This window comes from Hyaena hyaena, unplaced genomic scaffold (genome assembly GCF_003009895.1).
Source record: "Hyaena hyaena isolate Hyena2069 unplaced genomic scaffold, ASM300989v1 scaffold_2644, whole genome shotgun sequence".
Lineage (NCBI taxonomy): Eukaryota > Metazoa > Chordata > Mammalia > Carnivora > Hyaenidae > Hyaena > Hyaena hyaena.
The window spans coordinates 3643-18612 of NW_024083253.1; the positions used below are offsets into that span (position 1 = coordinate 3643).

The 14970-nt window shown below is 51.6% G+C and overlaps 2 long non-coding RNA genes across 6 annotated transcripts; one reads left to right on the forward strand and one right to left on the reverse strand.

The window, feature by feature from the left end:
* Nucleotides 1–288: 288 nt before the first annotated feature.
* LOC120227634 lies at nucleotides 289–5440 on the reverse strand. 2 transcript variants are annotated; one of them, XR_005527303.1, is made up of 4 exons: nucleotides 5306–5440; nucleotides 3530–3611; nucleotides 714–783; nucleotides 289–564 (listed from the first exon to the last, which is right to left on the reverse strand). It is a non-coding gene; the product is annotated as an uncharacterized LOC120227634 (long non-coding RNA). The 2 variants fall into 2 exon arrangements; XR_005527302.1 differs by lacking the exon at nucleotides 5306–5440 and having other exon boundaries at nucleotides 290–564; nucleotides 3530–3690.
* On the forward strand, nucleotides 2244–14970 carry LOC120227633. Of its 4 annotated transcripts, none has more exons than XR_005527300.1 (6): nucleotides 2244–2259; nucleotides 3787–4008; nucleotides 7011–7117; nucleotides 9042–9111; nucleotides 9261–9508; nucleotides 14909–14970. It is a non-coding gene; the product is annotated as an uncharacterized LOC120227633 (long non-coding RNA). The 4 variants fall into 4 exon arrangements; XR_005527298.1 differs by lacking the exon at nucleotides 2244–2259 and adding an exon at nucleotides 2474–2799; XR_005527299.1 differs by lacking the exon at nucleotides 2244–2259 and adding an exon at nucleotides 3530–3558.

The following is a 14970-nucleotide window of genomic DNA, read 5'->3' on the forward strand; positions in this document are numbered from 1 at the left end:
TGCACCTCGCTCCTCTGACCCGTGCTGCGAGCTCCTTCACCAACGCAGCGCTTCTGGACCCGGACCTTTCTGCAGGGTGCTTCTGTCCCCCAGGGAACACACAGCCCCAGTGTCCCTCCGCAGGGCCTTCACCAACACCAGGCTTCTCCCTGTCCCCAGGGCCTCAGGCAATAGCGGCCTCCACCAACTGAAAGCCCCAGCCAGGGGACCAGCCAGCACCACCCAGAGCCTGGGCCTTGGCTCCAGGGAGCATCCCTAATCCGTGACAGTGCAACCAAGGGCTCCGATTCTGAGTGGCTCAAACCAGGCTGTTTACCTTCCAGTTGCTGAGGTCAGAAATCCAGGAGCAGGGGTAGGTGTCTGGTCCTGGGTAGGGCCTCTCCTGACGTGGTTGTCAAGGCGGCAGCCGGGATGCATCTCCTGGAACCTGGCCTGGGGCTGAAGGACTTCCTCCCAAGATGGTGCACATACATGGCCGGCAGTCATTGCAGACTGCCTAGGTTCTCCTCCGCGTGGTCTAGGATTCCTGAGGGCCTCCCCAGCAGGTTCAACTTTATATGGCTACTACAGAGAGAAGAACAGAGACACACACAGAGAGAGAGAGAGAGTGAGAGAGTGAGAGAGAGAGAGAGAGAGAGAGAGAGAGATTAAGGAGACAGAGAGCCAATGAACACAGAGGGTTTATGAGACAGAAGCTGCAGACCTGTCATCACCTCATTTCGGAATTCTTGGACATTTCATCATTGCCGCCATAGTCCATTAGTCACTCCCGGGAACGGGATTCTACAAAGCCATGAAGATAGGAGATCATGGTGGAGATCAGCTTAGAGGTTCCCACCACTGACCTTGCGGCAGGTCAACATTGTGTTTGTATTTGTCTTGGGCCCCACTCCTGCACTGAGGAGGAGGCTCTGTATCAGAGGTTCTGATCGCTCACTGATGATCTCTCTGGTCTTGGAAAGCTTTTCCAGGTTCCCTCCATATGTGCTAAGCTGTGTGGTCTCGCACCTCCCGGTGGACCTCCCCAATGCTCAGGCTACCTGGTGCTCGGTCCAACCTGCTTTTCTTCTTGACGGAGCTGGGGCAGGCTCCAGTGGGGTGGGCTTTTCTTTACCCGCCGTCCTTGGGGTTGCCCAGGATGGGCTGGTGGGCAGGCTTGGGTTCACTGGGAGGACCTACGCACCACCACCTAGAGCTATTCTTAGCTCAAAAACTCTCTAAGCACTAGTCTCAATCATCTCCCTCTTCCCTCATTCTCTGGGGATCTCAGGATGCAGGAACAAAGCTCTCCACGGGACGGACTTCTGCTTCCTGAACTTTCCAAAGGGGACATGTAACAAGCTGAGTTGGGAAAGAGAAGGAGAGGCAACTGTGTCTTGAAGGCCCCCTCTTGAATGCAGGTCTCTTGGCCCCAGACCCGTGTCATCTCATTGCATGGACAATTTGAGCAGGACACCCCCCTTTTCCTAGAAATGTCTTACCATGTGACTTTATGTTGTCCATTGTTAGCCGTGAAGACAATAAATTACATGCCTAACCCTACTCATAGTGCTTTATGTACTTTAACTCATTCCGTCTTCACGGTACCTGGATCTGGTTGGACACTTGAACATGTGACATTATTATCACCTTTTGAATGATAGGAAGGTGAAGACAGTGGAATGGGAGCTGACTTGCCCAAGGTCACATGGCAAGGACATCCTGGTGACAGGATTTAACCTTGGAAATCTTTCCTTGCTTAATTTTAAAAACAGAAAACAGTTTATTCCTTATTTTGATGGGAGAGTCCCAGATTGAAACCCACAGTATGATTCTCTGGTTCCCTGTTTATGTCTGGACAGGATGGGGGCATGATCCTACTTTATGCTGCCGCTCCATCTCCAGGGACTGAGCGGCTGTTGGATGCTGAGACACTTTCCCTGTGGATGTGGGTCCACGTACTGCTCTCAGTTGCCATTGAAACTTCCTGGGATGCATCCCTAAACTCGGTGAGGGGGTGGAGGACGTGGTGATGGTGCAGAGCACACAAGGGCAAGGCTGGACACTAGCCAGAGAGATGGAGCCATGGTCTGGGTCAGGCTCGGGGAACACTCTGGGATGAGAATACCTACGAGTGGCTGTCCATTGCCCTTGTACTCAGAGCCTTTTGGGAACTCTCTTGTTCCCTTCAAACAAAAAGCTGAATTCACGTTGATGCTGGATGTTGGAGCTTCACAGATGGTCTACGCCTGGATGAATTCAAGGATCACTGACTTGGTTGTGAGCATGCCCTGTGTTCCGCTTGCCTCCAAGTTTGCCCTAGAGGAGGATGGGGAAAGCTCATTGCACTTCTCGGGGCTCCCAGGGGCAAGGCCAGTCAGAAGAATAGGACCTGGGCTAAAGCCCTTGAATCTCTATTCCTGGTGTGTCTGAATCCCATCACAACCTGCATGTATACCCATCTCACCTTGACTTCTCCTCTGTTAGGTCAGTGAAGCCCTGAGTTGTCAAAAGCTTAAGATTCCAGAGTGTGTTGTTTCGTCTCATGTGAGATGCTTGGCATCATAATGATACACATGCAGGTCTTGGCACTTAGGGTAAATAATTCCCTAGACTCTTTGCCCAGTGCCCTTTGTGTCTGCCAGGTATGGGACACATTTCTGTAGATGAATGAAGCACAAGATACAATTGCATATCCTTCACTTACTGGTTGCAGATACACGTTGCCATCATAAATCTGACACCTGAAATGATACCAGCCAGTCCACACCCCTTTGCAAACCATGTAAGGGATGACCCCACCCAGCATGGGTGTGGAAGGTGAGCACAAACCTGCATGTTTCCAGACTATTTCTACGACCATGTTGACCCAACTGTGGACTTTGCACATGTATGCTCTCCATAGGAACTAGACTGGACCTTACTAGGGGACATAACTGAGGCCTTGTTGCAGCAGAGACAACTCCCTGTCCATTGTGACCTGCTCATCTGGTACCTACCCTGCAGCTGGGGCTACACAACTCTGCACAGGGACCCCCTCAGGGTCCTTGACCACTTCTGTGTCCATGACCACTTCTGTGTCCATGTGTCACCACCAGGGAAGAGTCGGATGTGCGTGACTCCATGAGAGGATCAGGGTGTTTCCGGGCTGGTCGGCCTGCAAGGATTGGTGTGTCTGATCCTCCAGGACATTGAATCTCAGAGCACTGACCTAGACGTTGAGCAGTGACGTGTCTCGGACACAAGTGACCCTCCATTCTCCCCTGTTTGCAGATTCTGCTCATGTAATACTTCTGGTCTCAACTCTCTGAACAGGGGTTAAGAGCCCGTGAGTAAAGGAACATAGCCTGTTATGGAGGAAGCCCAGAGAGCAGATTCAATCAGAGAGAGTAGTCGTGCTTAGAAGGAAAAGCAGGTCCTGTGAGCAGATCTTTCAAAGTCTTCTGAATGAGACCAGCAGTGAGGGATGCATTTCACCTGGCAACTACATCCTCAACGTGCACACATATCCACATACTTGTAACAGAAGGTTTTGCAAAAATGTACCTACCCTCCCTTGTGATATTGTATTTTCTTCCTGTGGGTAACTTGTTTGGAACGCTTTTTATAGGCCACCAAATAGAGTCCATCACCTAAAAGTGGGAGGGAGGACACTCATTTGTGAATTCCTGGGCAGGATCCTTGATAATTCCTGTCATGCCCAATGATCTTGAGCCATGCGGGACAGAATCTGAGGCATCGAGAATTTTGCGATCAGAAACCTGATATGCACCATGTTCCACAGTTTCTTCCATTTTATCATCCTAGGGAAAGGGTGAGGAAAAGTCAACATGTGGAGTGATTCCAGGAAAGTATCATCAGCATCCATAGGATCAATGCGCATGAAGCTGCAAAGAACATGCTCTGGGAAGATAGTGTGTGAAGAGCCCACCTCCCTAACATCATCTCTAGAGGATGAAGGTGGTGTCCAGCAAAAGAGAGAGTTTCCCGAACACAGGTGCCAAATTGCATTGATCTCCATGACTTAAGGTCAGTTAGACCCCCTTTCCCTCAATCCCACCTGTAATCACTATTCTCCAGAAGGTTCAGCCAGTGTTCCTGAAGGACTCTCCCAATTCCCAGCTACCCCAGGAGTTGCCATTGTCTGACATCCTGTTTACACACTGACAGAAGAGGAATGGCAAAACCTGCCATCCTTCTCCAAACCTGGGCCACACCAATGCCAAGAACATGGAGGTTCTCCCTGTTCCTCCACACTGCAGGCCTGAGTGCATTTGGAGCCACCACAGGGTTTGAGTGCTGAGTTGGGTCCCAGAGGAATGTCAGAGAGGGGCCCTGCTGCGAACGCTCACTGCAGTGGATAAGGCATTCCCCAAGCTGTCCTGTCCTGGAGTCAGGTTCCCCCTTGTACATCCTCACACCAGCAGGGTTATTAGCCAAGTTGGGTTCCCCGCTCCAGAAATCAGAGGGTGACCCTGATCAGGAACAATCAGAAGTCCTCCTGGCAAGGCACGCCTCCCTGAAGAAGGGTCCCGCCTCCAGTCAGAGATAGCTCCCTCTGGGATAGTCCCAAAGTAGCTCCAGGCCCAGGTTGCTCTCCAAGGAAGGCATGGAGCTGCATGGGGTTGAGGTTGTACTAGGAAACGGCTAGAGAGATGGGAGAAAGTGGAATTGGGAAGGACAGAGTGAGCTTGCAGGGTTCTCTTCTCTAGTTCCTCCCCTGCTCAGTCTTGCTTGATTACTGGATAAAGGTTTGGAAAGGCCCTAGGCCCAGCGGGAGGGAACTCAGGTCTCCCTAAATCCTGGTGTCCCCTTTCTGAAAGGGGTTGAGGGCCAGAGTCGGTTTCTAATCCTGGAAGTAACTTGGGTTTTCGTAAAGGAGGCATTCCAGTTTCACTGTCTTCTCTCCTGAGGCTGAGGGTGCTGCAACACCTTGAGGCCTATGCAGGTTTCTTTGGGTACGTGCAGCACAGAGACCCAGGGGAGGGTCACAGTGCTCAGAGACTTGCCCTGCTTCCTAACCCTAGATGTTTTCTCCAGTGTCAGCACTCATACCAGCAAGAAGCCCACATTAAACCCTCATGAGGCGGACCCTTCCTATGGGTGCAGATACTGCCTGCAAATTTACAAACTGGGGTTGCCCAACATGGCCAGCTCAGGAGATCCCTGGTATCCACCCACTGAGATCGGAGTGCAGGTGTGATATGCATGATGCAGTTCTCTTCCTGACGCCATCTGTGAAGCCACCTGGTGTCAGGGCACATGCTCCCACCAGGGTCCCAGCACCGCTCCCTAATGACCAGGTTATTCTGGGCAGCTGCTTTACCTCTCGATGATTGGCATGTCCTCAGTCTCATGCGGCAGCAGAAGGAAAAGCTCCCGAGGCTATCTGTAGTCAAGGAAGGGGCCCCATCCTGTTGTTTGATTGCAACAAGATGACGGAGAGAGCGTATAGGAGAAGGTTTTGGTGAAGATTGCCAATGTCCATAACAAGGTAAGAAATCTATATGTAGCTAAGAGATTGTGATTTTGGCATTGTCGGCCTTGATTCCTCCCCGAAGCCAGATTAGGACAGCTAACAGGTTGAGGAGAGGGAACAAAAGGATGATTTGAATGAGCCTGTTGCAAAGGTTATAGCCAACAGTGTGGGCTGGACCTGAGCTTCCTGCATAGGATGACCTGAAGAGAAAGAGGTGGGGCTGCCCTCCTGTGCCTGACAAAATGGAGAAGGTGGGAGGCCTGAAAGTCTGGACTGTGCCTGCCCTGACATCCCAACGGGGACATCAGTGAAGGCCTTCCCTCGCCCCTCGTACCAGCGGGATGGTCACTGCACCCGGACATCAGCTGCAGTGCAAATGTCCTACCTAAGTGAGTCCTTCCCGACCCTTGTAGCTCCCCTACACCATGCTGCTCCCTGCACTGGGGGCAGCGGGAGGAAGAAGGAGAAGAGAAGAGAAACCTACTCTTTTTGTGTACCTACTGCAGACATCTCACTCAGTTGGAGGAGGGTCTGCCTAGGGCAGGGGAAATTTAATTCTGCAAGGGTCTGTGATTGCATGGTATGCAAACTGGACCTCTGTTCACTGAAGTGGGACCAGGGTACATGATATTTCTGAAGCCATTCCTTCCTCAAGCAAATTGATTTACCTGTCCTCTGAACAGAGGAAATGTAATAATATCCTCAGACATCATACTTCCTCACTTCCCAGCACCAACATAGGAGCAACAGCTCTGACTCTAGACCCTGAGGACTGCATACTGGGCTATCAGGCCCAGGCCACCAGCCACTGCAGTCAAGGCAGACCAGAGGCAACCAAACAGGGCACCCGTTACAAAGTGATTCTCACATACTGCAGGGGAGCAGCCCGGCCCTGGGAAGCCCCCGGTAGGGCTTTCTGTCACCCACCACAGTGAGCCCCATCAGTGCTAGGGTACCTGAGTCTCAGGGGTGTTTTTTATTTCACGTTTGGTTTTTGAGAGAGAGGGAGAGAGAGAGAGTGTGCATGCACAATCAGTGGAGGGACAAAGAGACGGAGCCAGAGGATCTGAAGCAAGCTCCAGGAACCCAGCTGTCAGCACAGAGCCAGGCATGTGGATTTGGACACACAAACGGTCAGATCATGACCTGAGCCAAAGTCAATCACACAACAGACTGAGCCACCCAGGAGCCCCAGGGGTATTTGTTCCCTTACTGTTGAGGGCTGTAACTGGCTGTCTGTGTGTGCTCTTCTGCATCCACAGCTGCTTGTCAGGTTCGTGGGTGAGGCTGTTTCTGTCCCCTGTAGGGGTTTCCACCTGGCATTTCAGTCTCCCTTGTCCCCGCCCCCCTCCTGTCTTCATGAGTTCTCATTTTTTCTCCCATCATAGCATGGATTGTCCCTATAGGTCACATACAGAATATGTCCCTGATGTCCCCAAAATATGGCAAAAGGGAGAGAATGGTGCCCGAAGACACAAAAGAATACATGCAGCGACCGTCTAAAGAAAACGGAACTGTTTCTTTTCTAAATCTTTACTTCCTTCTGTAACAGAATGACCAAATGCACACTGTGCCATCAGCCCCGGAAGTAGAACATTTCCAGGAACTAGTACCTCCTTGTATGCTCCCATTCACTTCAGGTCTCTCCACAGCCCCTGGGTAAGAACATCATGAAGTGTGGTCAATGATTACTTATATGATTGTGTGCTGTCCCTTCCTGTCTAAACAGCTGTGGTTCCTTCCTTTCAACACTGTGCACCTCAACGTATTTATCCATGTGCTGTCCATGGTTCTCCTCTCTTTTTGCACCGTTCTGAAGTCTGCTGCTAGGAGCACATGTCCCCATGTTTCCTGTACACGTTTGGGGACTGACTCTAAGCTGTCTATTAGGAGTGGAAATGTACATCCTGAGGTGCATGAATGTGCAATTTGATAAGATTCAACCACATTCTTTGTTCAGAGTGATTGTATTTACATCCATTCCTGGTAGCCACGGTTCAGAGATTCTATGAGTCTATCTCATCACCAACACCTGATATTGTCCACCTTTTTAATTTATACCTCAATTAATGTAGGATGTCATCTCATAGTACACAGATGTGCCTGTGCCGCCTTAGAGTTAATCTGTGGAACTTTCCCTATTTTTCCCATATAGCTTTCGTTTTCTGAGAAAATTTTCTTAATGTCTTTTGCTTTCCTCTATCCTGGAGTGTTTTACTTTCTCTTACAGACTTCTGTTTAATTTCTTTTCTTTTTCTTTTAATACCATCATTCTATTGATCCTTCGTTGTCTATAATGAGCAAATATCTGCTACACATCTTTGGAGATTTTTAACCTTCCTTTACATATTTGTTTTCACAAAAAGAAGCTTTTCAATAATATTCTCAAAAGTATCACATTTGTCAGTCTGTTTTATATAGCGTATCTTTATACAGGTATCATCCTGTATCACCCGTAAGATACAACAGATGATTTGAAAAGTAGGCTAAATAATGCAGTTAAAAATAAGCAACGTGGAGGATAGGATATGGAATATAGGATTGAAAAATACCCATTAGATGAGGAAAGAGGGGGAAAAAAGTTAATATTGAAAAAAGAGTAAAGAAAGCCTATGGGAAGATGGGGCACAACTACAAGAAATGATTTAAATATTTCAGGATTATTTATTCTAGCTCTGTGAAGAATGCTCATGCTATTTTGGTAGGGATTGCACTGAAAGTGTTGACTTTGCTGGGTGCTTTTGATATTTTAACCATATTTGTTCTTCCAATATGTGAGTTTGGAATGTTTTTCCACGGCTTTGTGTGTTCTTCAATTTCTTTCTGAAATCTTCTCATTTTCCATGGTATGTATCTTTTACGTCTTTGGTTAGTTTCATACGTATGTATAACATTTCTAGGAAAAAGGGGGTGTCCTGCTCAAATTGTCCATGCAATGAGATGACACGGGTCTGGGGCCAAGAGACCTGCATTCAAGAGGGGGCCTTCAAGACACAGTTGCCTCTCCTTCTCTTTCCCAACTCAGCTTGTTACATGTCCCCTTTGGAAAGTTCAGGAAGCAGAAGTCCGTCCCGTGGAAAGCTTTGTTCCTGCATCCTGAGATCCCCAGAGAATGAGGGAAGAGGGAGATGATTGAGACTAGTGCTTAGAGAGTTTTTGAGCTAAGAATAGCTCTAGGTGGTGGTGCGTAGGTCCTCCCAGTGAACCCAAGCTTGCCCACCAGCCCATCCTGGGCAACCCCAAGGACGGCGGGTAAAGAAAAGCCCACCCCACTGGAGCCTGCCCCAGCTCCGTCAAGAAGAAAAGCAGGTTGGACCGAGCACCAGGTAGCCTGAGCATTGGGGAGGTCCACCGGGAGGTGCGAGACCACACAGCTTAGCACATATGGAGGGAACCTGGAAAAGCTTTCCAAGACCAGAGAGATCATCAGTGAGCGATCAGAACCTCTGATACAGAGCCTCCTCCTCAGTGCAGGAGTGGGGCCCAAGACAAATACAAACACAATGTTGACCTGCCGCAAGGTCAGTGGTGGGAACCTCTAAGCTGATCTCCACCATGATCTCCTATCTTCATGGCTTTGTAGAATCCCGTTCCCGGGAGTGACTAATGGACTATGGCGGCAATGATGAAATGTCCAAGAATTCCGAAATGAGGTGATGACAGGTCTGCAGCTTCTGTCTCATAAACCCTCTGTGTTCATTGGCTCTCTGTCTCCTTAATCTCTCTCTCTCTCTCTCTCTCTCTCTCTCACTCTCTCACTCTCTCTCTCTCTCTGTGTGTGTCTCTGTTCTTCTCTCTGTAGTAGCCATATAAAGTTGAACCTGCTGGGGAGGCCCTCAGGAATCCTAGACCACGCGGAGGAGAACCTAGGCAGTCTGCAATGACTGCCGGCCATGTATGTGCACCATCTTGGGAGGAAGTCCTTCAGCCCCAGGCCAGGTTCCAGGAGATGCATCCCGGCTGCCGCCTTGACAACCACGTCAGGAGAGGCCCTACCCAGGACCAGACACCTACCCCTGCTCCTGGATTTCTGACCTCAGCAACTGGAAGGTAAACAGCCTGGTTTGAGCCACTCAGAATCGGAGCCCTTGGTTGCACTGTCACGGATTAGGGATGCTCCCTGGAGCCAAGGCCCAGGCTCTGGGTGGTGCTGGCTGGTCCCCTGGCTGGGGCTTTCAGTTGGTGGAGGCCGCTATTGCCTGAGGCCCTGGGGACAGGGAGAAGCCTGGTGTTGGTGAAGGCCCTGCGGAGGGACACTGGGGCTGTGTGTTCCCTGGGGGACAGAAGCACCCTGCAGAAAGGTCCGGGTCCAGAAGCGCTGCGTTGGTGAAGGAGCTCGCAGCACGGGTCAGAGGAGCGAGGTGCAGCAGCGACGGAGAGTCTGGGGATGCAGGGGACAGAGGGGGCCTGTAGGGGACAGGGTGGAACCAGAGGAGAAGCAGGAGCCACAGAAGGCCTGGATATGCAGGGGGACTGAGGCCAACAGGGAGCAGCCAGAGGAGGAGGAGGAGGAAGGGGAGGGGGAGGGGGANGGAGCAGCCAGAGGAGGAGGAGGAGGAAGGGGAGGGGGAGGGGGAGGGGGAGGGGGAGAAGGAGTTGCCTAGAGTCTGGGGCCACAGCAGGATGGAGGGGGACAGAAGGTGACAGAAGGGGACAGTGTGGAACCAGGGGAGGAGCAGGAGCCACAGAGAGCCTGGGTACACAGGGGGATGCTAGGGGTCTGAGTGGGACTGAAGGGGATACAGAGGTTAGGAGGGGCATGGGGAGGAGCCAGAGGGGGAGCAGGAGCTGCAGAGTCTGGGGATGGTGGGGGAGGGGGATACAAGGGGATGGAGGGGGAAGGAGAGGGAAGGAAGTGCACGCAGAGGGAAGGAGGGTGTCGGAGAGGAGCCAGAGTTGCAGCCCCAGAGTCTGAGGACGCGCACGAGGCTGCAGGGGGCCAGAGGCGGACTGAAGGGACCGCGGGGGGGCAGGAAGGAGCCTCAGAAAGCCTGGGGGACGAAAGGCGATAGAGTGGGACTCAGAGGGATGAAGCGGAAGGGGACAGAGGGTCGGACTGGGGGTCAGGAGAGCGGACGGTGGGGGACTTACGGGGTCGCACGGATACGGGGAGGAGCCGGGGGAGGAGGAGCCGCAAAGAGTCTGGGGACGCAGGCGGACCGGGAGCCACGGAGCCAGGCGCGGGCATTCACCTTCCAGGAGCTGAGGCGGGAGAAACCGCGCCTTCGCGCGAGCCCCCTCGCACGGTGCGGTGAGCGGGGTGGTGGGCAGCCAAGGGGTGGGGGGTGGCGGGATCGTGAGAGACGGACTTGCGACGAATCACTGCCCGCTTTCAGGCCACCAGCCCTTCGGTACCCGGCCCCGCCCCCATTCGCTCTTCTGGTCACCCTCAGACAGCGCTCCAGCCCCTGCCCCGCCCTCGCTCCCTTCTGCCTGTAGGTCGGCTACCGGCTCCGCCCCGCCCCACCGCCCTCTTGGTTCCCTCAGACCGTGTTCCTCCCCTAGCCACGCCCCATCCTGCGGCCTTCGGTCCACCCGGCCCCGCCCCACTCCGGTCCGCCTTTATGACCCCCTTGCTGCCCCTCTCCCTTCCTTCCGCCCATCCTCAGACCCCGCCCCCATCCCTCCGCACTCCTCCCGCTTCCGGCCCCGCCCACAGCCCCGTCCCGTTCCGCTTGCCCATTCGCTGCACTTTCTGTCCCGCCCTTCCCGCCTCGCACTTCCGCCCCGCCTCCTGCTCCCGCCCCGTTCGCCGGCTGCGGCCCCGCTGGCCCTTTGGGGCCAGAGGTGAAGCGGTAGGAAGAGGGTGACGGTTGAGGGCACGGGCGGCGATGGTGCCTGTTATTCCTCTAGCCCCGGGGGCGCCCAAGCCCGTTTCCCCGAGGATGCGCAGGCCGGCTCCTCTCCCCCCGTCTTTGTGCAGCTGGGCCGCGTATCTGGAAGTTGTGAGTTCACCCCGTCCGTCGGCCACAGGCCTGCGCCTGCGTGGGCCGGGCAGGGAGGAGGTGCGCACTACCAGTCCCTCGCCTTCCCGCCTTGGGCTCTGGACTCGTCCCGGTTCTAGGTTCTTTCCACTCCCGGACCACCCTCTGCCTGCACGCGCAGGACGCTCCTCCAGCCACAGGGCACGCAGTTCTCCAGCTGGAGGCTCCGGGTTGAAGGAGGAAACACAGGAAAGTCAGAAGGGATCGAAACAGAGCAAGGCCCAGGAGGGAGAGGGAGAGCAAATGACGGTAGCATGTGCGCCCTCCCCTGAGGAAGAGGAGGTGGGGGGTCTCTAAGAGCCCCTGGGAGACCCCACAGGAGCCTGGTGTCTGTACACTGCCCCGGACTGCGGTGGGGATCGTGGGCTCTGGAGCTGACACCAGTCTCCAAAGGTGCAGGCGTGTGTACACAGTGGAGTCTCTCGAACGTGTGTGTGTGTGTGTGTGTGTGTGTGGAGCTCCGCAGTCCACGGTCAGTTCCTTGCCTACAGTGCGGCTCTCATGCACGTTGAACCAAATAGAGTTCAATTTGAAACTCTGAATAACGAAAGGATCCGTGTTGACCCGTGACAAGACAGACTAGAAAATTCACTGTAAAATCCTGTCAGCCCTATCCGAGCCCTGTTCCTCACGGGTAGCCACTTTTGACTCTTTGTGGCGGTGTGTCTGTCTTAAATAGAATTCAGGTCATAATGAAGGACCAAGAACCTAGCTGCTTGGGAGATTCCACACTCCAGATCTCTGCCAGTTGTATCCGGCTTTAGGGTTTCCTTGGTTTTCCGTTACACTGTTAGGTAGTTACACATTCTCTTTTCTGTACCACCTGCCAGGATTCCTGCCTTGCCACTCTTGGCAAGTATTAAGCCACCATCCCTGTGTCCTTACAGCATTGTTTCTGCTCTGTCCTCGTCAACATGTTGGTCACACCTGCCGCTTCTTATCCTGTTGTCGAACTCTACATTCATCTTCTTTGCTTTTTGCAAAGGACCATTAGAAAGCCAGCAAGGTTTCTAACATTTATACCGTGATTATGCTTTTGATTTCTGCTTATACCAGTAGTAATTCTGATCATGATCTTGATCTTCAGCAAGACTCCAATGAAGTGGCTGGACTCACACAGAGGGAGACACAAAGCTACCTATCTCACCAAATCTGCGTCTGTTAAGGGAAAAGATAATGAAAAGAAATCTGGGAGAAAAATAGGAAGGGGAAGAGAAAGTGGCATAGTGTCATTTTATCAGAATGAGTCAGGATACCATTTCCTCCTCCCTGAGATGACTCTGCTCAAGAACCATGCCATGAACTCAGAAAATGTTTTTCTCCCTGAAGGAGTCCTATGCAACACTTCGAAATCCTGTCCTCACTGGGACTTGTTGTCCTCCCAGGCCGGAGCACAGGCCTCTCTCACTCACACCCGTCCATGGCCCCGGGTGATGCTGGTGCCCCTTGAATTCCCTGTCCATTTACACGGAGTCCATTCTCAAACAAATTGCAAAGGAAAACTTCTCGGGGTGGTAAGCTTTCTGAGTCTTTGCATTTCCAATGAGTGCCTTTATTTTGTGATCCCGTTCCATAAAAAGTGTGAGTGAGTCTAGCATTCTGGACACAGCATCATTTTTTTTCTTAGAACTCTGTGAAATAGCTCCGTCAAGCATGCAGTGTTGCCAGTAAAAGGCCCCATGCCAATCCCATTCTCATTCCTTGCACGGTCACCTGTTTGTCTCCACGGACAGTTGTAGGAGGTGTTCATCCCCAGGGTTCAGATGTGTCACCAGGAGCTAGCGACCTGGAGTCCTCCCACTCAGCCCTCAGCTTTCAGAAGGCTCCTCACTTCACAGCTAACATGAAAGGACAGGGAGGGAACTTACATGCATATAACCAAGTGAGAGAAACCAATGTGGAAAGAATACCCACTGTATGATTCCAACCGTGTAGCATTCTGAAAACCACAAAACTACAGAGACAATAAAAAGATCAGTGGGGAGGGAGAGATGACGAGGTGGCGCACAGAGGCCTTTCCCAGCAGTGAAACTACTCTGTGCGATACTCTCCCGGTGGATCAATCACACATTGGTGAAAACCCATAGAACAGGCAACAGCAAGAGTGAACCCAAGGTAAACCATGGACTCGGAGGATCAAGATGGGTCCGTTTGGGTTCGTCCATTGTAAGATGGTGTGAGTTGTTGATAGTAGGGAAGCTGGACTTGCGTGAGGGCAGGGAGTACATGCGTGCCCTCTGCACCTTCTGCTCAATTTTGCTGGGACGCTAAAACCGCTCTAAAATGTAGCCTCTTGAGACAGCAAGTGGCTGCTGACATCGTTCTTCAACTTTGGCATTTTCCTTTGTTACTTTTTCTAAGTTCAATGTGTGTTCTTACCTACAGTAGGAGATACAGGATATTCCATGCATGCATACACTCATTGTCCCGCAAGAGATAAAAGTAGATGCCTGTGCACTGAACTCCCCAAATAAGACCTAGAATGTTTCTTACATCCTACAATATGCAAACATGCTTCACCCCATATCCCGACCTTCTCCATCCCTTCTGAGAAGTATAGCTCCTTGGAAGTTTGTATTTATGATGTTGTTGCTTTTATTTATTTATTCATTAATTCGTTTGTTTATTATTTTTATTATTATTTTTTACCATATATGGATGTCTCCTCAGATAGTATATCATTTAGTTTTGTTTGTTTGGGTGCTTTAGGAAACTAGGATTGGTTTGTGTGCCACATTCTGTGATGTTGATTTCATTCACAATTCCATTTTGGGTTTCCATTTTGAGAAGGTTTCCATTTGAGGAAGAGAGCACGTCTTCCCTATCTGTTGCCTGCCAATGGACATTTGGTGTGGGGTTCTTTACAGTTCTTTCTTTCTCCTCTAAACATCTAGTTCTGCTCTAAACATCTTGCACATGTTTGTGGCACGCCTGTGTACAAGCCTCTCCCGAGCCAGGAGCGGACTTGGCTGGGTCACAACGTACGATTTTAAACATCGCACCAAAAGGAAGAGAATCCGTTGCTTGTCAGACAGCCTCTAATCTCCCATCGTTCTGATAGTTTCTGCGTTTTACCAGTATTGGACAGTTGAGAAGCGTGTGCCTAACGTTCATCTTACATGCGGAGTACACTTGAAACTTGGTGCCTGTGACCACCCCTATCTGTCTAGAGGAGGTGACAAAGGTGTCAGAACACATGTGCATCTGACGCTGCTTCCTGGGCCGTGTCCTCTGTACTCTGCAGGAGCAGCTGGCTCCTACTCCTGGGTCTGTGTCTGAATGGACGTCTCCAGGGATGCGGGGGTTCTCAGACACACCCACACCAGTCTCTAGTACCGTTCACGCACAAAACAAGGACTACTGCTCCCAAAAAATTCTTTTAGACTTAGGGTTTGTTTGGACTGACTAACATGCCCACCAAGTACCTATGCCAAAGCCCTAACCCATGTTGTGACTGTCTTTGTAGGAGATTCTTCAAGGAGATAAAGAAGGTGAACTGTGGCCAAAGGTTTGGGGCCCTGACTCATC